General features: G+C 40.5%; 1 long non-coding RNA gene across 14 annotated transcripts in view; it reads right to left on the bottom strand.

Moving 5' to 3' along the window:
* The window catches only part of LOC102158676 (uncharacterized), a 434,799-nt gene that overhangs the window by 307,343 nt on the left and 103,972 nt on the right, over positions 1-23,484 (bottom strand). Inside the window, exon 1 of one of the 14 annotated variants that reach the window (XR_014808254.1) lies at positions 16,369-16,434. The exons of 12 other annotated variants lie outside the window; for them this stretch is intronic. This is a non-coding gene — a long non-coding RNA (uncharacterized LOC102158676). Of the gene's footprint in view, positions 1-6,246; positions 6,293-16,368; positions 16,435-23,484 lie in introns of those variants that run through there. One more of the 14 variants, XR_014808248.1, reaches the window with a different exon arrangement.

The following is a 23,484-nucleotide window of genomic DNA, read 5'->3' as shown; positions in this document are numbered from 1 at the left end:
ACTGCAGCTGCACTATCCCCTGAAAACCTGACCCATCCTACAGGGAAGGTCTAGGTTTAAGTCTCATTCACTTCCAATCAGCCTCAGCTACATTCCAAGATGTCACCTCTCACTTTCTACCTTGTATTATGGTCCTATCTCAATTCTACTTGTCGGTAGGCTTCTTAAGGACATTGACCACAGCTGATGCAGTCTTAGTGTCTGGCACATGGTAAAGGCACAGGAAATATTGGTTGAATGACTATGCTATCTTATCCAACCCTGTCATGCAACAGATGAAACAGCGAAGGCTCAAGACTTATTTATGTGTTCACTCAACAATTTGTTGACCCTCTTCTATGTTTTGTGAAAATATAGAGATAAGCAGAGTTTCCATTGTGGCTCAGCAGAAATGAATCTAACATCCATGAGGACTCAGGTTCAATCCCTGGCCTTACTCAGTGGGTTAAGGATCCAGTGTTGCTGAAAGCTGTGATATAGGTCACAGATGCAGCTCGGATCTGGCATTGTTGTGGCTGTGGCACAGACTGGCATCTATGGTTCTGATTCGACCCCTAGCCTGGGAACCTTCATAAGCTGTGGGTGCGGTGCTGAAAAGACAAAAACAAAAAAGACAGAGATAAGCAAGATATCATATACTCCCCTAAAGCTCAGGCCACTACAGTGGAGGGACATGAAAAATGGGAGCTCCCACTTTGTGTAAGGGCCTTTATGTACATGGCTTCACCTTATATCACCAATGTCCATTCATTCATTCATTTTTCCAAAAACATTTATCAAGCACGAACAGTTCTAGGCATTGTCCTACGTTCCAGAGATATCACAGCAAACAAAGGAGGTAAAATTTTGCTGATATAGAGTTCCCAGTCTGGTGGGAGACACAGACAAAAAGAGAGATAAAACAAAACGTGGCAATTATGAAAATGACAGTATTTGCAAAATGTGGAGGAATCAAAAGAGAAAGCATATGCCATATGCCTGGGGAAGTTAGGAATATTTAATAGAATGCGAGCTGAGAATTGAAGAAAGAGGGCATTTCTGCAATGAGATGCATAGGAAATATTGAATGTACAAGACAACTGCATCTTAGGCCATGAGAATAGTCCATACAATTTTTTGGCCACATGGGAGAACATGCACAAATAAAAGATTTCATTCCATGATGGTGCCTCTCAGCAGTTTAGTTTTGCCCAAAACATTATATTCAAACACATGACCACAAACCATTGCACACCACAGTCTAGCTCTGATTCTTTATTCTAGCTGGTGAAATGTAACCCTCTCCGTGGCTGAAATCCAACTGCCTCCAACATTCACTGCTCAGAAAATCATGTCAAGTTGGGCTGTAACTGCTGGGTCATAGAGTGCCCTTGGGCAGGGGATACCCTTCTACCACCACTCTGTATATCTTGTGGCCCTTATGGTATTTGCCTCAACCAATCATTATTACTTCCTTTGGATTAAATTCTGCTTTCAAGGATCATAAGCATGGAAAGCCATCAGAGAGCTGAGCTGGAGGTTTAGTACTGCTCCTAACTTGTTCTGTTACCACAATCAGAACACCACCATTGAGCCTGTGTCCTCAGTGAATAGCTGCTCATCTTTCTGGAGGGCTTACTATATGCCAGGCACAGTTCTAGGCACTTATAGTCTACTGTCAAACACATGATACCTCCTCTCGTCCTCGCTATAATAAATGACTGTGGATGTAGGTGTTAGGATCCTCATTTTACAGTTGTGGGACCTGAGACCCAAGAGGGATTAGCTGAATTTGTCCAGAGTCGTACAGATAGGATGAGAATGTGAGCTGGAGCTCAGCAAACTCAACTCCTCGTCTCTACCAACTCCCTTCCAGAATTAAGAGGTGAATACAATTCAACTGCATAAAAAAGAGAGATATGTAGATATGAATTACGCCATGAAGCTTGACGGTGCCATTCTTAAACTTAAAAGGGTTGTTCACATCCTCCTTCTCCAACCACAAGACAGTCCTTTCTCTTTGTATGGTATCTTTTACAATCTAGCTCTCCCCACCCCTTCAGCTTTAACAGCATTCATCTCCTTAACCACACACTAAATACTGCACATAATAACACTTAAACACCAAACTACCTACCATAGGTAATATATGTACAGTTTCTCAGTTTTCTAATCTGTAACATGTGAGATCTGACAACAGACAATACGTGTTCTGTGAAGATTTCTACTTCCAGCCAAGATGGAGTCATAGGGACCAGATTAATCTCCCCCCAAAACAAAAACAAACAAACAAAACAGTGGTTCTCAAGACATTGGGTATTTAGGCAATAAAGGACATGGTCCCTCAGAGCCAAGAACAAGTAAGTTAAGCCTTATAAATGTCCCTTTACAGTCTTAAGTGAGTTTCTACTTCATATCACAGCACAGGATGGGAAACCCAAGTGGAAGTCAGGGCATTTCCTGATTGCAGAAACAAAGCTGAGAGCCTGGGGAGACCAAGACGGCAGTGTGCTGGAAAGAGAGCGAGAACCAGTGTGCTGGAAAGAGAGCGAGAGCGAGAAATCTGCAGATTGTTCCCTTTAACTATTCAGCACATGCATGTAAGAAAACTACTGGAGGTAGGGGAAGAACCAACGTGTTATAAGGAGAAGAATCAATCAGTTGACATGCGCCCAGAAGATAAAATTACTAGACAAGGACCTAAAAACTTTGTTATAATGGCATTCCGTATGTTCAAGAAACTAGAGGAGGAGTTTGAACATGTGAAGCAAGGAAATGAAAGATGTAAAAAAGACCCAAGCTCAATTACAATATCTGAGATACAAAATTGAATTGGATGGGATTAATGGCAGATTGGATATTGAAAAGATAGTGAGCTTGAAGGCTAGCCATAAAAATAAAAAAAAAAACCCATAGAGGAAAAAAAAAAAAAACAGACTAGAAAAACAATGAACAAATATCTGTGAGCTTTGGGAGGACACAGACCATGAAAAGACAAACCACACACTCAGAGAAGATATTTTATAATTGTATATTTGAAAAAGCACTGGTATCCAGAATGTATAAAGAACTCTCAAAACTCAACAATAAGAAAACCAACCACCCAATTAAAAAATAGGCAAAAGATGTGAACAGACTTTCTACCAAGAAAGATGTATGGATGGCAAATAAGTACGTGAAAAGATGTCCAACATCATTAGTCGTTAGAGAAATGGCAAATTAAAACCACAATAAGATATATTACTCACCTGCTAGAATGTCCAAAATTCTAAAAGATGGACCTACCCAGTGTTGGTGAGGATATGGAGCAAGTGGAACACTCATATACTACTGGTGGAGATATAAATGTTGCAACCAAATTGGACAAGAGTTTGGCAGCTTTTTTTAAAGTTAAACACACATCTATCCTATGACAACTATTTTACTTCTAGGAATTTAACAAGACTAAATTTCTTGGCCACTTTCTTTCTAGAAGTCAAAACCTGGAAATAAACCAAATGTTCATCAACAAGTGAAAGGATAAATTATGGAATATATTTACAATGGACGTGGCAACAAAATGGAATAATGGTGCATGCAGGAAATAACAAGGTAAGCCTCGAAATAATCACACTGAGTAAAAGAAGCAGAATTTTAAAAGAATACCTTAGTTGTGATTCTGTTTATATAAAATGCTAGAAGTGTAAACTATTTGGTGGTAACAAAAAGCAGATCCGTGACTGCCTAGAGAAGGGGTGAGGAGAGTGGCAGATAAAGGTGGGAAGTACGGATTCTGAAGGGCAGGAGGCAATATGTGGGGTGATGACTGTATTAATTATCTTGATTAGGTTGATGGATTCATTGTTATATACATACACTTAGCAAATTGTACACCTGCTACATGTGCACTTTATTGTGTGTAGAGAAGAAGGAGGAGGAAGAAAAGGAGAAGATAAAAGTTAACTATGATTATCTATTTTTCTTTCACCCTCCCTTTGGTACCGACTTCCCTTGGGGTAAAGACCAGATTGCTTAATGTGGGTACAAAACCTGGCCCTGTGTGTACCTCTAGTCTAACACTCCACCTTGCTCACCACCCAATATCCTCACTAGGGAGATGACTGCATAATTTCTCATCCAAACAGGTGGCAGGAAGGCTCTGTTCATGAGGACTCTGAGCCTAGAAAGGGGCTGTCCCCACCAAACAGAGGCATATTGTCACCCTACACACTGGCCTTCTCTCCTCCCCAGTCTTGGTTTGTGGCAAACTCCTCTGTACGTTTATGCAGGCTGCTTTTCTTTCCTACTCACTTTACTTGAGCACCTATTATTCATCCTTCAGGACTCACCTCAATGGACACTTTAAGCCGAAGGCCCTCATGGTACCCTCAATTCCTTTCTCCCAATACTTCCTGAAACATTTCATTCAACAATTATCTCTATCGGTGTTGATTTATGGCTCTCTCTCCCACTAGACCGTAGCCAATAGGCCATGACTGTCTCACACATCATGGTATCTCAGCTAATGAGTGAATGAAAGAATGAATAAATGAAATCACAATCACATGTGTCCTTGCACAAAAACTATGTAAGATGGAAAAGTATTATCATCATCCCAATGTATAGGTAGAGAAATGGAGACAGAGAAGTGAAGCCCAAAAAAGGAAAAGTTAAGCAACTTGCCTAAAGGTGTACAGTGAGTGAATCATGGAGTAAATGGGACTCTGACCCCCAGCCCAGTGCATTTTCTGCTCCCCACATTGTCTCCTTTTTTTTTTTTTTTTTTTCTTTTCTTTTTAAGGCTATACCTGTGGACATTCCCAGGCTAGGGGTCAAATTAGAGCTGCAGCTGCCAGCCTACACCACAGCCACAGCAATGCTAGATCAGAGCCACATCTGCCACCTATGGCCACATCTTGCGGCAATACCTGCAGGGGATCCTTAACCAACTGAACAAGGCCAAGGATCGAACCTGCATTCTCACAGACACGATGTCAGGTTCTTAACCTACTGAGCCACATGGGGAACTCCCACATTGTCTCTTAATACTCCGTATTCCTTGTCTCCTGGCCTAAACAATTACATCTCTACAGCAAATAGCTAATGCAAGAGAAATCTCTCAGAACATAGAAAAGCCCTCTTCTTGTTTCAGTAGAGAGACTTTGGAAAGGAAGCTTACTTCAAATAGATACAAGAAATAAACATTTTTACCAGGGTTGAATATAAGCCTATTCCAGTGGTTATTTTGATTAAAGCCCCAGGGCAAGGTCCCAGCCGACCTCATCTCTCTGTGGGCAGCAGAGTGCCACCAAGTTCAGGCCACACTCTGGAGCCTCGGCCCGGGAGCAGCACTCCAGGAAATAGTTCAGAATCCCAGGACTCTAAAGCTGCCTTGATGGCTGTAACCTGAGAGGCCTCTTGAACTTGGAGGGGAGATCAGTCAACCCAAATGCTCCATTGTCTGCTGAGAGAGCCAGCACAATTCTAGATGCCTCCAAAAGAACATTATTCTCTTACAGCAGAGAGCTTTATGTTTTCTCCAAGTGCTTCCATAAACAGTATTGTCTTCCTTTTATCCTACCAACAACTAAAATATAAAGGTATGGGAACAGGCAATGCTGCAAAAATGGGTAAGCTCATGAGATTTGAAGCCAGAATGATTTGGATTCCGTTTCTGACTCTTTGTGTCTAGGGAACTCGCGTGAGTCACTGAGCCCTTCTGAGCCTCAACTTCTTCCCCCATAAAATGAAGTAATATTACATGCAGGGATATCACAGAGTTAATTTGGTGATATGAAGTAAAGTGCCTGACGTGTATATTCAATAGCAATTCAATATTCATCCATCGTCCTTCAGTCTAAACGTCTAGGTTCCATTACATTGAGTGAGATTTCTTTATAAGGAAGCCCACCAGCAAACCTCCCCCACAACCCCGTCAGTTAATCTCCACAGTTTAACCAGCAGGCTGAGTAAATATTTGTAGGATGCATCAATAAACCAGTGAATCCCTGTCCCATGATGGCACCAGGAGGCTTTTTTCCACTCTCCTGGTTCAGAGCATAAATGCTTCTGGAATAACAGACTGTCAGGCATTGATAGATCACAAACGTGTGGATTTAGCAACGCCCTTGGAGCAACCAAGTTGAAAGAACAATCTTTTCAGTCCCATTGATGGGGGTGAAGAGAGCCTGGCTGGGTCCTGATGAATCCCACACTCAGCCTGACAGGGTGAGTGGCAGTTTCATCAAATGGCTTCTTGGCGGAGGCCCTCGGGGAGTTCTCACTTACCAACCTCTTCAGACCTGTCTGTCTGTCCCCGGCAGACCCCGCCTCTGATTGGGGAGGCCTGAGTCAGGCAACCAGGAGGCCTACTGATTGGAGTCAGCTCTCTGGGCTGTCAGCTGGGGAGAGGGGGATATTGAATTCATCAGTCATGTTGACAGAAGACGGAGCTGGGGGAAGGGCTCTGAGTGTGCAGGGGAAAACCCAGAGTAGGACAAAGGCTGTGAAGAGTCACTGGTTTGGTTTGAGCAGGGTGACCCCTTAAGCCAGATTAACGACCCACAACTTTTCAATTTTGCTTCAAATCGCACTAAATGATGGATGATAAACATTAGCCCCTGATCCTCAACCAAATAGCCATTCAAAAAAAAGCAGTGGACAGTTTCCTATGTTTTTTCCTTAGTATTTGCATATATTCTTGTTGTCATACAACAGTTTGCTCTTCAGTAATTGGACATTCTGGCTGAGTGGGTTAAAAACCCGACACAGTGTCCTTGAGGATATGGATTCAATCCCTGGCCTCACTCAGTGGGTTAAGGATCCAGTGTTGCTGCAAGCTGTGGCATAGGTCAAAAATGCAGCTCATTTCTGGAGTTGCTATGGCTATGGCATAGGCCTCAGCTGCAGCTCTGACTTGACCCCTAGCCTGGGAACTTCCATATGCCACAAGTTCGCCTATAGAAAGAAAAAAGAAAATAAAAGAAATAAAAGTTACATTCTGTTACTTCTGGGAAGAAAAGAAATTGGAATTTATTGAACACTTAATATGTGCCATGCATATCAGTCACTTTATTCCTTGGAGAAGTGTGCTTGAGTGTTTCCCAAATTACACACGAGGATACAGGGAGAGACAGAGGGCTAACCTGCCACGTCACCTCAAGTCAGTGACAAAACCAGACACCAACTCAAAGCTATTCAACTCTGAAATGTGTCCATCTAGTTCCCTAGACAAAATTCACTGGTTTATTGATGCACCCTACCTCCTCTGCTCCAGGAGTCAGTAATTAGAGTTGATAACATGCATTTATTTTTCACCGGTTAATTTTTGAAGTCAATTATTTCTCTTGATGCAGTTCAGCTGAAGCCCTATTATACTACCTGGCTAAATCTGCAGGTCAGTTGTCTTCTCTCCTAAGTGTCATGAGGAGGTCTAGTCAAGGTGGAATATGGAGAAACCTTCCTAGAACCTACTCTGGGTCTGGTCCACTCCAGGACCCATGAACTTTTTCCTAGATTCTCAGAGCTGGAATTGTCCTTGGAGTTCTTCTTTTTCAAATTGCTGGGCTTTCCTAATTAGTAAGTGGTAGAAGGAGAAAAAGAATTTTACAACGGATATGGGGAGTTGGGCCAAGGGCTCTGCTGAGCAATATGCTCTGGAGTTCTGTGAATTAAAGGTTCCTTTCTGGTTCAGAATCCATATCCCACACGTCTGCTCTCCCAGCCTGGCTTCCAAGTCCATGATTCTATTGCTAGTTTTAGTGCTTTCAGGTTAACGATGCTGAGTCACAGGTTTGGAAGGGACTTTGGGACTGTCAAGACCAGTCTTCCGATCAGTACTTGGATCTCACCTACAACATCCCTGCTTCCCCTTCTCCGAAATTCCTTCTGTGAATAAAGTGGCTGTTAGAAAGCTCTTCCTTCCATCATGTTGTTTCTGGCAAAGGGGGCAATATGAGCCAAAGCATGGAAACACAGCTGTATACATTCAAAAGGGACTTGGAATCAGAAGACCTGATTTCAAGACAAGCTTTCTATCTCTTAGCTGATGACCTTGAACAGATGACTTACTTTTATGGACTTGAATCTTCCTTTCCTTGACTGTGAAATAGACTAGTAATACCTGCCTTATCTACCCCCAAAAAGTTGCTGAAAGGTTCAAATGAATCATGAACAGTTACTTTCACAGAGAAAAAGACTGTGAGCTTTAAAGAACAACAGTTATTTTCTTAGCCAAACTTTTCCACTTTAAACAAGAGAGAAACCAAAGCAGTTGTGTTTGTTACTATTTGCAAAAGAGAGGTTTAAAATCTATTATAAAATCCAGGGATTTCCCGTTGTGGCTCAGCAGTAAGGAACCTGACTGGTATCCATGAGGATTCAGGCTCCTCAGGATCCCTGGCCTCGCTCAGTGGGTGAAGGATCCAGCATTGCCATGAGCTGCGGTGCAGGTCGCAGACACGGCTTAGAACTGGCGTTGCCGTGTCTATGGTGTAGGCCAGCGGCTACAGCTCAATTTGACCCCTGGCCTGGGTGATTTCATATGCCACCAGTGCAGCCCTAAAATGACATTAAAAAAAAATCCTTGCCCTTGCCCATCTTTTGCCATTTAGTGCTCCAAAAATATTCCCCAACAATGCCATGACATTGCTTTTCCCTCATCTCCAAACACTTTTCCTGATCCAGGCATGTTCCCGGGACTTCTCCAGGGAGGAGTCTGACACTCACGCTGATTTGCACCCATGCCACCTGGGACTTGCATTGACAGAGACAAATGTCAACAGGGTGAAACTAGCAAATTAATTTTACCTGATGACCTAAGCTGGATGTGATGGAGGGAAGAAGCGGGGGGAGACATGGTCAATGTCCATCATTCATGCCATTTTACCAAGATTGTCTATCAGCCAGAGACCTCAAAACTGTTCTATACTCTATGAAATCTTTCTGAAACAGGGTCCACAGGTTATCCAGACTTGAATACCTCTGGATAACTGTGACTATCACCCTTTGGGAAAGACCTGCTTGAAAATTTCAAATGCAACAAATTGTTCTTGATTTAGATGATTTCTCATTTAATTCTCAAAATAAACCTATGTGACAAATTTTATCATTCTCACTATTTAGACACAAAAATTAAGCCAAAAAAGGAAAAGTGAATATCCGGGCTCATAAGGTTAACAGAACCAAAACTAAAACTAAAGTCTTTGAATTTCAGATAAAAATAAGTATTAAAGGCAACCTCTCTCAAATGTACATTTCAACAAAGATGTCTATTGACTAAATCCCTTCTCTGTTCAAGGCTCTGCATTAAGCACTGGAGGTGGGGTGAGGGTGTAAAGAAATAGCCCATTCTATTGAGGAAGAGTTTTAGGAGAAGTTTCTGTTTGTAAGCTGCCAATTGTGTGATTTTTCAGGTCTGCCCATACAACAAATACAGAGTGATACTCGCTAGATGCCAACCAATGCTCTGGGTGTTAGAGAAATCAGAGATGGATGGTCCATGCCCTCAGGATGAAGATGAACGATTAGAAGGAAGTTGCTCCCTATGGTCAAATAGATGCTATGATCAGGGTCTATGTAGGGTATATGAGAACTCAGACAAACCTTAGGTAGCACAGCCCTAGACTGAAGTAGCGCAGGCAGAGGGAAGTCAGAAAGGCTTCTAGTTAATATATGAAGAAAGGATATTCCAAGGAGTAACAACAGTGGAAACCAGGGGTAGAGCTAAAAAGAGTGCCGGGTATGGAAGACCACAAGCTTAAAGCCTGGTGAGCAAAGTGGTGAGGGCTGAGACTGGACTGAATGGCAAGGCTTGGATCATGAAGGCTCTAAGAAGCCAGATCATTAGGATATAGAAATGCAACTGGTTGATTTTGTATCCTGCAAATTTACTGAAATCGTGGATTAGCTCCAACAGTTTTTTTGGTTGAGTCTGGGATTTTCTATGTACAAAATTATATCATCTTTAAACAGCAACATTTTTACACCTCCCTTTTCAATTGGGATGCCTTTTATTTCCTTTTCTTGCCTAATTTCTGTGGCTAAGATTTCCAGTACCATATTGAATTAGAGTGGTGAAAGTGAGCATCCTTGTCTTGCTCTAATCTTAAAGGGAAAGCTTTTAATTTTTCTCCACTGAGTGTAATGTTAGCTGTGGGTTTATCATACGTGGTCTTTATTATGCTTAAGTATGTGCCTTCTATACCCATTCCATTGAAGTTTATCATCATGAAAGATGTTGTATTTTGTCAAATGCCTTTTCTGCATCTACTGCGATGATCATGTGATATTTATCTTCATTTTATTAATAAGCGCACAGCGTTTTAATATGAGATAGTTTTCTTCTCCAGTCGTAATGTGTTTCTGAAAATAGTTGTTTTCGCAGGTAGTTAAATTTTGTGTGGATCTGTTTGATTCCTTAGAGACCTATTTTTAAGATTTTCTAAAGCAGTTCCAAAATAGGCTTTATTACAGGAATTGTTCAGCCCACAATAAGGAATGACCCCTCTGGAGTTTTCTCTGAATGCCCCAGGTGAACACCAAGACTTTCAAATTTGACTAGTTGGAGCTTGAATGTTTCCCTGATTTTTATCAGTTCTGGGAATTGTTCTGATTACAATGCCTGGTCCTTCTTTGGCCTTTTTTCACTCTAAACACGTGTGACTTCTAACTCAGCAAAGATTCCAGGGGCCCCCATGCAGATTTTTGGGGATATTCTTCTGCAGAGCTCCCTTCTTTCTGTAACTCCGCCCTAAAAGTTCCTAACACCACAGCTTCCTATCTTTCTTTGCTCTTGTGCTCAAGTCAGAGGGGTCTTCGGGCTCATTCAGCTTCTTCCTTCCTGAGCCTGCAGTTCAGAGATGTAGACTCATCTTATTTGTTTACCTTTATTCAGGGGTCAAAGCCCTGCAGTACCTGTTGTCCTATACTGGAGGACAGTTCTTTTATATATTTTGTCCTCTTGTTTTTTTGTTTATGAGAAGGCGAAGTACATATGTTATTACTTCGTCCCAGTTGAAAGTGGAAATCTCCTATGCTAATCTTTTCCTCGGTCCTCCTACTCACCCAATCTTACTTTCTCTTTCCTGATTTAAATCAGATCCCTGATTCTGCAACCCACTTACCCTCTTCCTACTTATCCAAATTGCCAGTTATTACCAAACGAAGGCAACTTTTGCCTAAGGCTATTTTTCTCCTTAAGGATCATCCTATACCAGTGTTTTTACTTTCTCACTTCCCATTCTTGATTTGATCTAATGTAATTTGAATTTCACTAGCACCATTCCATGGCCAATACTGTGGATAAGACACCAATAATCTTTGCATTCTCAAATTCAATGGGAGCACTTCTGCTCCATTCTCTTTGATGTTTCTGCAGCATTCGATATTGCTGAGTCCTTCCTCCCTGTCAAATCTGCACTCTCTTGGAGGAAAGATAACAAAACATTGTGATTAAGAGTTCAGACGTGTAGTCAAGGAGACCGTGTTCTAACCCAAGTTCCACCACTTATATAGATATAAGAATGTGGACTAATGACTTGGCTTCCTTGAGTCTCATTTTCTTCATATGTTAAAAGAACATAATAATGTCAACCTCACAGTACTGTTGAAAGAGTCAATGAAATACATTCATAAGGTGCTTCACTACGTACCTGGCACATAGATGGCACTTCAGAACTGAAAGACATGATCACCTTTCTTCCAATTTCTATGACAATTTCACCTGGGTATTGCTGGTCATTAGGTGGCTCTCCATTTCCTGATTCTTGTACGTATCACTTCCTCACTTATTTTTAAAGTTTTTCCACAACCGTTTAGTTTCACAAGCATGTGAACTTTATATAAAGAGAATCATGCTGGATGTTCTCTTCTGTAACTTTCTTTTTTCTACTTAGCATTATGTTCTTGAGATTCATCCATGTTGTTTCTGAGATTCTGTTTCATTATTTTTCAATGTTTCATCATTCGCATTGTACAAGTACCCCAAAATTTATTTAGCCTTTCTATTGTTGACGGATATTTAGATTGTTTCCCATCCTTTGCTAGTGCAACACTGCTGTCATGAACTTCTTTTTTTTTCTTTTTGGCCACACCCGCAGCATGTGGAAGTTCCCCGGTCAGGGATCCATCCATGTCATAGCAGTGACCCAAGCTGCTGCAGTGACAATGCCAGATCCTTAACCTACTGTACCACAAGGGAACTCCTGTTGTGAACTTCTTTTATATATCATCTCTGAAACTGTCTAGGCTATACAATCAGGACTGGTATTGCTGCATGAGAGGGTCTGTGCATTTTTGCTTGGTGAACATTGTTTTCCAGAATGGTTGCATCAGTTTACATTTCCATCATCATTGCATAAACATTCCAGTTATTCAACATCCTTACCAACACTGGGTAGAGTCATAATTTTCTAAGTTATTTGTTACTCTAGCCATCTCCCTTAGTTTCGGTCACCACTTCTGTGGTGAGGACCCCCAGACAATGACCTCCAGCTCCAGATCCAGGGTCACCTCCCTGTTGAACATCCCTTCCTGGTTGTCTTCAGCCAGAGCAAATGCAACGTGTCTCAAACTAGCAGATCTTTTTCAGTAACTTGCACCATCTTTACTCAGTCGCCCAAACCAGAAACCAAAGCCTCACCCAAAGAGGAAAAATGTCCTCTTTTCCCTTTTATCCCACATCTGAATCCTGCTCATCCCACTCCCCAAACACCTCTTGAATCTACTCGTTCTGTTCTACTGCGGTTCACTGGTATTTCTGGCACTCCTCTCTCAGGGCTCATAGTAAGACTGAACTTCCTCATTTCATGATGTTGATAAGGCCTTACGACTTGCTTAGCCAGTGAAATGTGTGCAGATATAACACTACAAGGCAGAAGTTGTAAGGCCTGGTTCATGATTCACCATGACCTACAGCCCTGCCACAAGGACTGGCAATAGTACCTGGTCCAAGGTCCATCAGCCTCAATTTTGGAGTGAAAACAGCAGAAACCTGCTTCAAAAAAAAATTGCTGTTTTAAATCACTGAAATGTTGAAATTACTTGTAACTATAGCATAACCAAGACTATCCTGGCAGATGTGCCCTCTTTCCATCTTCCTGACTCTTGAATATGTATAAGCAGTAGAGTGAGAGAATTTTCCAGTGCCCTTGGAGTTCACTCTAGGAGATTTGAATTTTTTTGTAACTTCCTAAATAAACTCTTATGTTGGCATGGAAATAATAGCCTTTGAATGCCCAACTTTAGAGCTTGCTGAGCTCTTTCCAAGTGGCATTAGTTGAGGTTTTGGCACTTTCATCCAGAGCACAGCCATCCTCTATCTGCTTGAACATCAGCTGTTATCTTCCTTCCAAAGCCATCAACTCCCAAAATAGTATAAGTTGGGAGTAAGTTAATATCTTCCTGGCAAAGTCCAGTGTCAGGTTTTAAGGGCATCATTTGAATCTAGCTGACAAACTAGATGGTCTATAGTGCTCAAAGACCTACGGAATTTTGCTTTAAAGGAACTAACTAAATTGAGGTCTTGTTATGACACTAACCAAGGGAAAGGAAATTAACATTGCTTGAACCAGAGCATTTTATATATACTGTCTTGTTCAGTCTTCAGGACTATTTTGTTCTTTAGTTATTATTAGTCTGGCTAACAAATCATTCCCAGAAAATAGATCCAAATTGAGTAAGTGACTGGCCGGGGTCAGGGTGAAGACTCTGGGTCCAGGGCCCAGAGCTTAGGGCTCTTCCTAAGGTGTTCTTTTAACCTCACCACAGACTCTTAATTGTGTCACTTCACTTAAGGTTTAAAAGTAACCCAAATGCAGGCAGATGATTTTCTGAGTCTTGACTAACCCATCAAACAAACATTGCCTCCTACTTACTCAGTGTGACTGGCAGTGCTGGAGAAAGAAAACCAGAATAAGACAAGATAGAGCAGATGAAGAGAAGAAATCCCTGCCTTCTAGGGAGCAAGGATTGATATGGTTTACAGTAGTATACAATGATATGAAGGCAGATTAATTACAATGGGAGTGATGAATACATCCATTCATTCATTTACCAAACATTCACCGAGTTGAAGATCTAGAGACAGTACCCCAGCACCTGTCTTCAAGGAGCTCACAGTCCAGTGTCACAGGTAGAACAACAGAAGTTTGCTGAGTGGGAGCATCAGGAGTGTCTGGCCAGTTGTCTCAGGTGAGTCAGCGAATTCTTCAGACCTGGGGTGATTCCGGAGATCACTTTTTTTGAGAGAAAACTATCATATAAGTTTAAAGTGTACAATGTATTCATTTGATATGTTTATATATTGCAATGTGATCACCACCATAGCATTAACTGAGACCTCTCTCAGTGTCACATAATAATCAGGGAGATCGGTTTTGAAAGATAAGATAAGAACCACAAGAAGAAGACCATTCAGGCCACTAGACCAGCACCTGCAAAGGCTCACAGGGCAGGGCTGTGAGTTCTCCCCTAGAAAGAAAGGGAAATCTTCCCAGAGGAAGCAATAAGTATGAACGAAGCCTTGAAGTATGACTAGGACAGAACTTACCAAGAAGATGCAGAAAGGCACCACCAGAGCAGACAGAACACACCAAAGCCAAAGCATGCAGGCTTCTTCATTTTTCATTTGTTTTTTTTTTTAATTTAATTTTATTGGCATACAGTTGATTTACAATGTGGTATTAGCTTCTGGTATAAAGCAAAGTGAATCAGTCTTACATACAAATATACCCATTCTTTCTTTCCCATACAGGTTATTACAAACTTTTGAGTGGATTTTCCTGTGTTATATGGTACATTCTTGCTAATCATCTATTTTACAGTGTGTATATATTATTACCACTCTCCTAATTCTTCCCTCCCCTGCAATGGTTTTACCTATGGTAATCATAAGATTGGTTTTGAAATCTGTGAGTTTTTTCTGTTTTTAAAACAAATTATTTTGTATCATTTTTATTAGATCCCTCATATAAGTAATACCATATGATATATGTCTTTCTCTGTCTGACTTACCTCACTTGGTCTAGTCTCTTCTTATAAAGGCACTAATCCCATCTCTAAGCAGTAGAGAGCTATGGTTGTAATGTCAGTATTTAAAACACACACACACACTCACACACACACACTTAGAGCAGAGCTTCTCACACAATAAATCCTTAATCTCTAGGTCCATCCATGTTGCAGCAAATGGAATTGTTTCTTTTTATGGCTGAGTAATATTCCATTGTATGTATATAGCACATCATTTTTATCCATTCTTCTGTGGATGGACATTTTGGTTGCTTCCATGTCTTGGCTATTGTAAATAGTGCCACAATAAACATTGGGGGGCACTATCTTTTCAAATTAGTTTTCTCTGGATATATGTCTAGGAGTGGGATTGCTGGATCATATAGTAGTTCTATATTTAGTTTCTTAATTAACCTCCAAACTGGCCTCCATAGTAGTTGCACCAGTTTACATTTCCACCAACAGTAGAAGGCTTTCCTTTTCTCCACACCCTCCACCAGCGTTTACTGTTAGACTTTTTGATAATGGCAATTCTGACGGCTGTGGGGTGATAACTCATTGTAGTTTTGATTTGCATCTCTCTGATAATGAGTGCTGTTGAGCATCTTTTCATGTATTTTTTTGGCCATCTTCATGGAGGCTTCTTTGGAAGAAATGGCAAGCGTTTGAGCTTGCCTGCGGTTCAAGGTACATAGGGGGGAATAGCAGCAAATGGAACTGGGAAACAAAGATCAGAGGTAGATCATGGAGAGCTTTGAATGGTTTGCCAAGAAAACTGTGATATTTCATAAAAGCAGTAGAGAGCTATGGATGTAATGTCAGTACAAATTTAAACACACACACACACTTAGAGCAGAGCTTCACATATAATAAGTACTTAACAAATGGTAGTATTATTAATTGTTGTCTTAGTTCAGGCTGTTACAAGAAATACGGTAGACTGAGTGGCTTAAACAACAGAAAGTTACATGTCACAGTAACTTTGAGAGGCTAGAGGTCTGAGAACAGGATGCCAGCAGGGCCAGGCTCTGGTGAGCTCTCTCTCCCTGGCTCTCAGATGGTCACCTTCTTGTCGTATGCTCACATGACAGAGAGAGACAGGAACAGAGATGGGGACAAGGGGACGGGCTCTCTAGTCTCTTCTTAGAAAGGCACTAATCCCATCAGGACCTCATCTAAACCTCATTACTTCCCAAAGGTCCCACTTCCAAATACCATCCCACTGACGACTTCAGGATGTAAATTTTGTAGGGATATAAAACACTCAGCCCATAGAAGTTATCATTATGAAAAGGAGTTATAAGAAGGAAGTAATATGGTCACATTCGCTTTAGAAAGTTCACCCTGGTAGATATGTGGGATCATAAGTGAAGTGATATCGCCATCACTGGCAGTACCTACTCGTGTTGGCAGGTTAGGTCCAGGCTCCTCCTCTCTGCTTCCACAATGCCTCTGCTTCCCTCTCTCACCACATTTAGTACACGTGTCTGCATTTATGTTGGTCTCTCAAGTTAGATTATTAACTTTGTGAGGGCAGAGATTGTATTGATCTCTGTGTCTTTAGCACTGTCTATTTAAAAATATTTAAATGCACGTGACTCCACACTCCCCCATGGCACCGTGGCTGATCCATCTCCTCCACTTGGTTTCCCCTCCTCCCTCCATATCCCACCTTCAAGTGCCTGATCACTGCAGCCTGCTCCTGTCTCAAGCTTAGGATGCCATGTTTCCAAAGTTCCACTCAGACTGTGGGTGGTAGATATGTTGTCTGGCCCCCCTCACGTTCCAGAACCATTCACATCCGTGTTTCCAGTTTCTTTGCACTTGCCTTGAAATTGATGACAAATGAATTTTGCAAGCCCATCTAGGAAATTACCTCAGTACTCAAGTCATTTCCTGGGGCCATTTAAATTCTTAAATGTGTGGAGAAGGTTGAGGTCCTTTTTCTTTTTAAATTCCCTGGACCACTGGTAAACCCCTGTCACCCTAATAAATGGATGGGAGATGATGTCACAGAACTGTAAAAGCTCTCGTTGCTTCAGCCCTCCCCTCATTGGTGGTTCAGGACTGACTTAGATTTCTCTGACCTTGAGGCTGACGTGTCAGATCACTGGGATTTGGCTCAGACCTTCTGCTGCTTGAGGCAATGGATGGTCAGAGAGGTCTTGGAAGAAGACATTAACTTTTTTCACCATCATACTGTTAAGCTGCACATCCCACTGACACAACCCATGCGGATCACTTAGCCATTCATTAGTTTAAGGAACATTTATACTGCTCTTACAATGGTCAAGGCCGTGCTGGATTCTGAGGTCACGGAAGTGAGTAAGACATATGCACTACCCTGGAGGAGACAAAGCATCATGCCAAAATGAAGCAGTCATGACTAAGACTTGCTCACTCATATCAATCATTTCAGGGCTCATAAATAAAGAATATGTATAACCACATGGCTTTTACATGTGGTTATATGTAAACAATATACAGTATAATACAATATTGAGGACAGCAAGGACTTTAAGGAATGTATATATGTATACATATATTTGAAATAAATATATAGCTATTATGTGTGCATATATTATATATATATCTTTGTATATTTATATGGGTATGCATACCTACATATAGCTATCCTATATATAGCCTATATATTTCCTGTATGTATATTATATGTATATATTTCATATGTATATATTTACTGTAGTATTTACTATTAGTCAGGGCCTTTTTCAAACATTCTCACAAATTAACTCATTTAATTCTCACACTACCTCCATGAAATATGTACTATTACCATTATCCACATTTTACAGAATAGGAAACTGAAGCTTAGACATTTTAAGTAATGCACTCATGATCTACTAAGCTGTCGAGCAAGGATTTGAATCAGGCAGAGTACCTCCAGAGGCTATGTTATTAAACTGTTTGCTGTAAACTGTGAAGGAAGAAAATAATAGAATTCTTCCCAGCTGAGGAAGCTGTATTTGCATGCAGACTTTGGGGCAGGAGAGAAATATTTGAACAAATTATTTGAGGTGGAACTTTGTAGACCATTCTCAAAGAATGGGCAAATGGTTTAATTTGGCTTAACGTAAGAAAAGGATGCCTGTCTTTTGCTTCTTGAGAAGGTCATGTGTAAGAGGGGTTTCATTCTGGAGGGTAGCATGAAAGCCAATGGGGAGAGGGTACAGGGACACAGATGAAGGCTGCCTTTTTACCAGCAAAGATGGACAAGAGTGGGGTATCACCTGTTTGTCCCAGCTTGGCCTGTCTAAATAGTCTAGCCTTCTGGTCCCTCCCTTTGAGCTCTGGGATTCCACGAAGTTGACTTTGTAATACAACAGCGCTAAAACAGGAGAGGGCTCCTGTCTTGCCTGAAGAGATCACCAATATCCACAGCTGACAATAAAGGCACTTAAATCTGGCCAGTTGTCTACTGCTATAAAACAAACCCCACCCCAAACTTGAGATTATAAAACAGCAATCTTTTTATTGTGTTCCCAGATTCTGTAGGTCAGGAATTGGGAAAAGCCATGGTGGGTACATCTACTCTCTGCTCTACAATGTCTGGAGACCCAGCTGGAAGGCTCTAGGTTGGGGTAACTCCACAGGTGGGAGCAGGAATCATCTGAAGTCTCCTCTACTCACATGTCTGGGGTTGATTCTGACTGTTGTTGACAATGACCTCTGAGCCTGTCAATTAGAACACCTATAGGAAGATTCTCCACATGGCTGGTTGTGTTTCCTCCCAAGATGGCAGTTAGGTTCCAAGTGTTACCACCCAAATAGACTCAACTGGAAGCTGTATTGCCTTTTATGACCTGGTTTTGAGGTCACATAGAGTCACTACTAGTATAGTCACAAGCCCATCCAGATTCAAGAAGAAACTAGAATCCTACAATTGAAATCATGAATGTCGAGTTTATATTGTACAATGAGCACATGGGATGGGAGAGCTTGCTGTGGCCATCTTTGGAAAATGCAGTCTCCCACAGAACCTCATCTTCAGAATGAGATGTGGAGTTTGCTTATTAAAAACAAAAACAAAATCAGTCCATCAAAAAGTCATCAACATCAGCCCCGCCCAGTTTCCGAAGTCATCTGACCACTGAATGCTTTTCCTATGAGACTCTTAAAAGATAAGCATTCCTCAAGTCTACCTTTATTTTTTTTTTTTTTTGTCTTATGTCTTTTTTGTTGTTGTTGTTGTTGTTGTTGTTGTTGCTATTTCTTGGGCCACTCCTGCGGCATATGGAGGTTCCCAGGCTAGGGGTTGAATCGGAGCTGTAGCCACCAGCCTACGCCAGAGCCACAGCAACGCGGGATCCGAGCCGCGTCTGCAACCTACACCACAGCTCACGGCAACGCCGGATCATTAACCCACTGAGCAAGGGCAGGGACCGAACCCGCAACCTCATGGTTCCTAGTCGGATTCGTTAACCACTGCACCACGACGGGAACTCCCCAAGTCTACCTTTAAATAAAGTAATCCAAAGACTATTCATTCAAGATGTGACTTCAAAATAAATTCTTTCCCAAGTACCCCTCAGGGATTTTGCACCAGCTCTTTTCTCTGCTTTCAAAACTCTTCCCTCAGATCTTTACAAGAATGACTTTCTCTCCATTCAGGGTTACTCAATCACCAACTTTTTGGAGAAAACTTCCCAGATTACCCAAGCTAAAGTGCCCACTCTTTCCAGCACATTATCTGGTATTTCTTAATATCTGAAATTATCTTGTTTATTTGTTTATTTTCTGTTCTTCTCCCCATCTCACTCCTTCTGCATGGTAAGCCCCATTAGAGCTGAGACCTCACTCTTTCTGTTCTCACTCAGTGCCTGGCACACAATACACATCCATTAAATAGTCATTGAATGAATAAGTGTGAAATGGTACAGTATTTGGAAATCTTTTTGTCTCTTGTTTGTGGGACTTGGAGTAAAGAGAATAAGGAAATTTTACATATATCTCAATGAAATGTAAACTTTCCTTTTTTCATCTCTCCACTTCCCGAACTCTCTCCCACATTTTCCTCTTTAAAAAAAAAATATGGCACTCAGAAGAGGGTTGCACGTTATCGTGCAAAATTCTAAAGAAGCAAAATGTAATAACTTCTTTTGAATTACCTCCCATAGAATTTCAGTTCAATATATTCCATTTATAAACTCCTCATATACCACTGTGGATGGGTAGCTCAGTTGGTTAGAGCATGGTGCTGATATAAATTCCTCTTATGGAATTCTTTTCAAGTATAGCTAAAAAAAATAATAATAAGAATATATAATAAAATGTAGTAATTCATTTATATATAAAATATTTATATTTATATATAAACATTGAATATATTTATATTTTATAAAACATTTCATGTTTATATAGTATAAAATTTCTACTACATAAGTGATAATATTTATATAAAATGTAAAATTTAAATGTTATAAAATATAATGAGTAGCTTAAAAAACCATTTTGATCTCTTTTAAGTATCTGATCTTTCTCAAAGATTTTATTTCTAAATAGTTAAGTGACTATCACTGTGATACAAAAGTGTATATCAAAAAACACTATAACTATCAAAAGCATTAAAAATAGCTCACTTGAATTAAACAAAGCCATGGTTTGAAAAAAGCCCCAGACATGAATAAAATGAAAGTCAAAGAGATACAGCAGAATTTTATCTTCATATACAGTCACTCATATATTCTCTATTCTCTGATGAGAGGATTAACAAACATGGCAAGCTTCCCTGAAGTAGATTTCAACACACAGGAAGTTTTTCATCCAAGACTCTTGGAAAGGATGACCTCCAAGGAGAGGGATCTCCTTTCTCTTCTAAGGAATATCCTTCCCTTCCGGAGCCTAGTCTTCCCAGCCTTCCCTCTCTCTTCCCCACTCCCTTTCCTCTCCCCACACCACACTGTCCACTCTGACTCAGCAGCACTCATTAGCCACCTGCAAGTGCACAGGCTCAGGCACATCAGATCTGACCCAGAATTTTTTCACAGAAGTCAACTTATATTCACCCACACACCCAAAAGGAGGTCTGCTAGAAATCTTTTAAAAACCGGGTGCTTAATTTAAATGAGACGGTGTCTAGACATTTATTTTCTGGAAATATTTAACTTGGATAAGACATGTGGCCCCCAAGATGAATGCAGGATTGAAATATTTCACTTGAAAATTTGTGCAAGGAAACGTCTGGTTGAGTGCAATGAGGTTAAACATCAACATATTTTCCTAGATGGAAAGGTCATCCTGTTTGCCATGTGCGAGCAGGACCTCGCCTCTGAATACTCCCAATATTATGTTAGAAATATAGCTAGGCGATAATTGCTTGTGCTGCGCCTATTTTTCTGGAGTTATATGTGCAGTTACACAAATCTATATGTGAGCATTACAATTTAGTCATTGGGAGAGAAATACTAGAGATGGAAACTCTGGACATTATATACAATGAAAGTTTTATGTGAATTAGAAGTTTTTGCCTCAATATCTTAAGCCATAGGGGCCAGCAAATTTTTCTGTGCAGGACCAAATAGTAAATATTTTAGGCTTTGCACGTCATTCAGTGTGTCACAGCTTCTCAACTTTGCCACTGTAGTATGACAGCAGCCAAAGACAATACATGCACTAATGGGTAGGCTGTATTCCAATAAACTTTGTACACAAAAACAGGCGTGAGCTAACCCCTCTCCTAAAACAGTAGCTTTTGAGTTGTTTTAACTGTGACTCACAATAATAAACAATATTTATACCATCACCCAAAACAAATATATGCATGTGTGTATGTGTATATGTGTCTGTTTTTCTGTGCATGTCTGGATATGTGTACATTCACAAAACAATACCTACCCTTATAATGAGCATATGCGAATATTATCTATGCTATCCACTTTGATTCCAAAAATCACTTTCTTTTTCACTTGTGATAGAACATAATGGAGGATAATGAGGGAAGAAGAAGGTATGCATATATGTAACTGGGTCACTTTGCTGTACAGCAGAAATTCACAGAACATTGTAAATCAACTATAATAAAAAATTTTTAAATAAAATGTTTTAATTAAAAAAGGAACTATAATTGATTACAATGTTTCAGGTGTCTAGCAAATTGATTCAGTTATATTAATACATCTATTCCTTTTTCAGATTCTTTTCCACTATTCGTTATTACAAGATCTTGAATATAGTTCCCTGTGCTATACAGTAGGTCCTTGTTGTTTATCTTAAAAATCACTTTCTAAATGCTGGCAGCCACCATCTAGGTTGATTTCAAGACCCACTAGAGGGTGGTGACTCTCAGTTTGCAGAACACTGTACCAGGCTAACTCTATGCTTGTGTTTAAAGTGAATAGCGTGCGAACAGCCAGAAGCAGACAAAGAATCACTGTCCCTCTGTTGAGATTGCTTGCCCTTAGCCTGAAACCTTTGCTGCCTGCTTGGGTTTTCCCATCCCTGGAATCTGATAAAGTTGTGACCCAATAACCAGAGAGATCATGCATCGCTGAGAATGAGTACAAATTCTGGGTAAGAGCCACAGGGCAGGGAGCTGGTTGCCTTATCTTTTCAAAGCTGAATGGGGAAATAGAATCTTGAGTCTCGTCTCTTTAGAATGAGTCTAATAGAGCTGATGGAAATCTTTCCCCAAAGGGAGCCCCAGTAGGCAAGTAAACAAGGAGGAAGAACTTTTTGGATACCAGAGACTAAGCCCCAAAACAAACATCAGATACCTCAATCCTAATCCTGCCCTGGCAACTATTTAGCTGATGGTCTGGGCAGGTCACTGCTCTCTCTGAGCCTCAGTTCCCTATCCTGCTAGCTAGGTGACCTTCAGCAAGTTTCTGCACTTCTCTGAGCTTCAGATACCTCAACTGCAAAGTAATGTTAGCCACCTCAGAGGACTGTGATGGGGACTGCATAAATTAACTATGTATGTAAAGCACTTAACACAAGCCTAGCACAAAATCAGTGCTTGATATATAATACTTGCTACTAACACATGGCAGTCAATATGTGATAGTCTTGCTAGTAGGTATATAACACTTGATATATAATACCTGCCACTATTTCACTCACCTTTTTGTTTTGAAAAGTTTCAGAGAAATTTCAACAGAAAAGTAATAGTCCAAGTAATTCCTATTTTTTTCTATGCAGGCTTACAAGCTGTTAATATTTGGCCACATTCACATATGCCCTTTTCTTCTCTCTTTCTAGATTGATGGATAGATAGATAGGTATACAGATATACAGATATAAATAAATATATATTTTGTGAGCCATTTAAACACAACTTGCCAACATCAAAACACATCTCTAAATTATTCAACATATATTATCTATCTCTCACAATTATATTCTCATAGGATATCATGTCATGCCCCCCAAATTTAATATTTATAAAATATTATCTGATACACCACTTTCTATATTCAAAGTTTCCCAATAGTGTTCCGTACAGCTGTTCTTTCTTTTTCCCAATCTCACAATCCAAACATGTATTATGCACTGCATTTG

The sequence above is a fragment of the Sus scrofa genome, chromosome 6 (assembly GCF_054392235.1).
Source record: "Sus scrofa isolate SSC_HxYL_T2T_F1_AM1 chromosome 6, Sscrofa_HxYL_maternal_Yorkshire_Landrace_v2.0, whole genome shotgun sequence".
Taxonomy (NCBI): domain Eukaryota; kingdom Metazoa; phylum Chordata; class Mammalia; order Artiodactyla; family Suidae; genus Sus; species Sus scrofa.
Note: the sequence above shows the minus strand (reverse complement) of the source record. Positions and strands in the feature narration are given on the sequence as shown.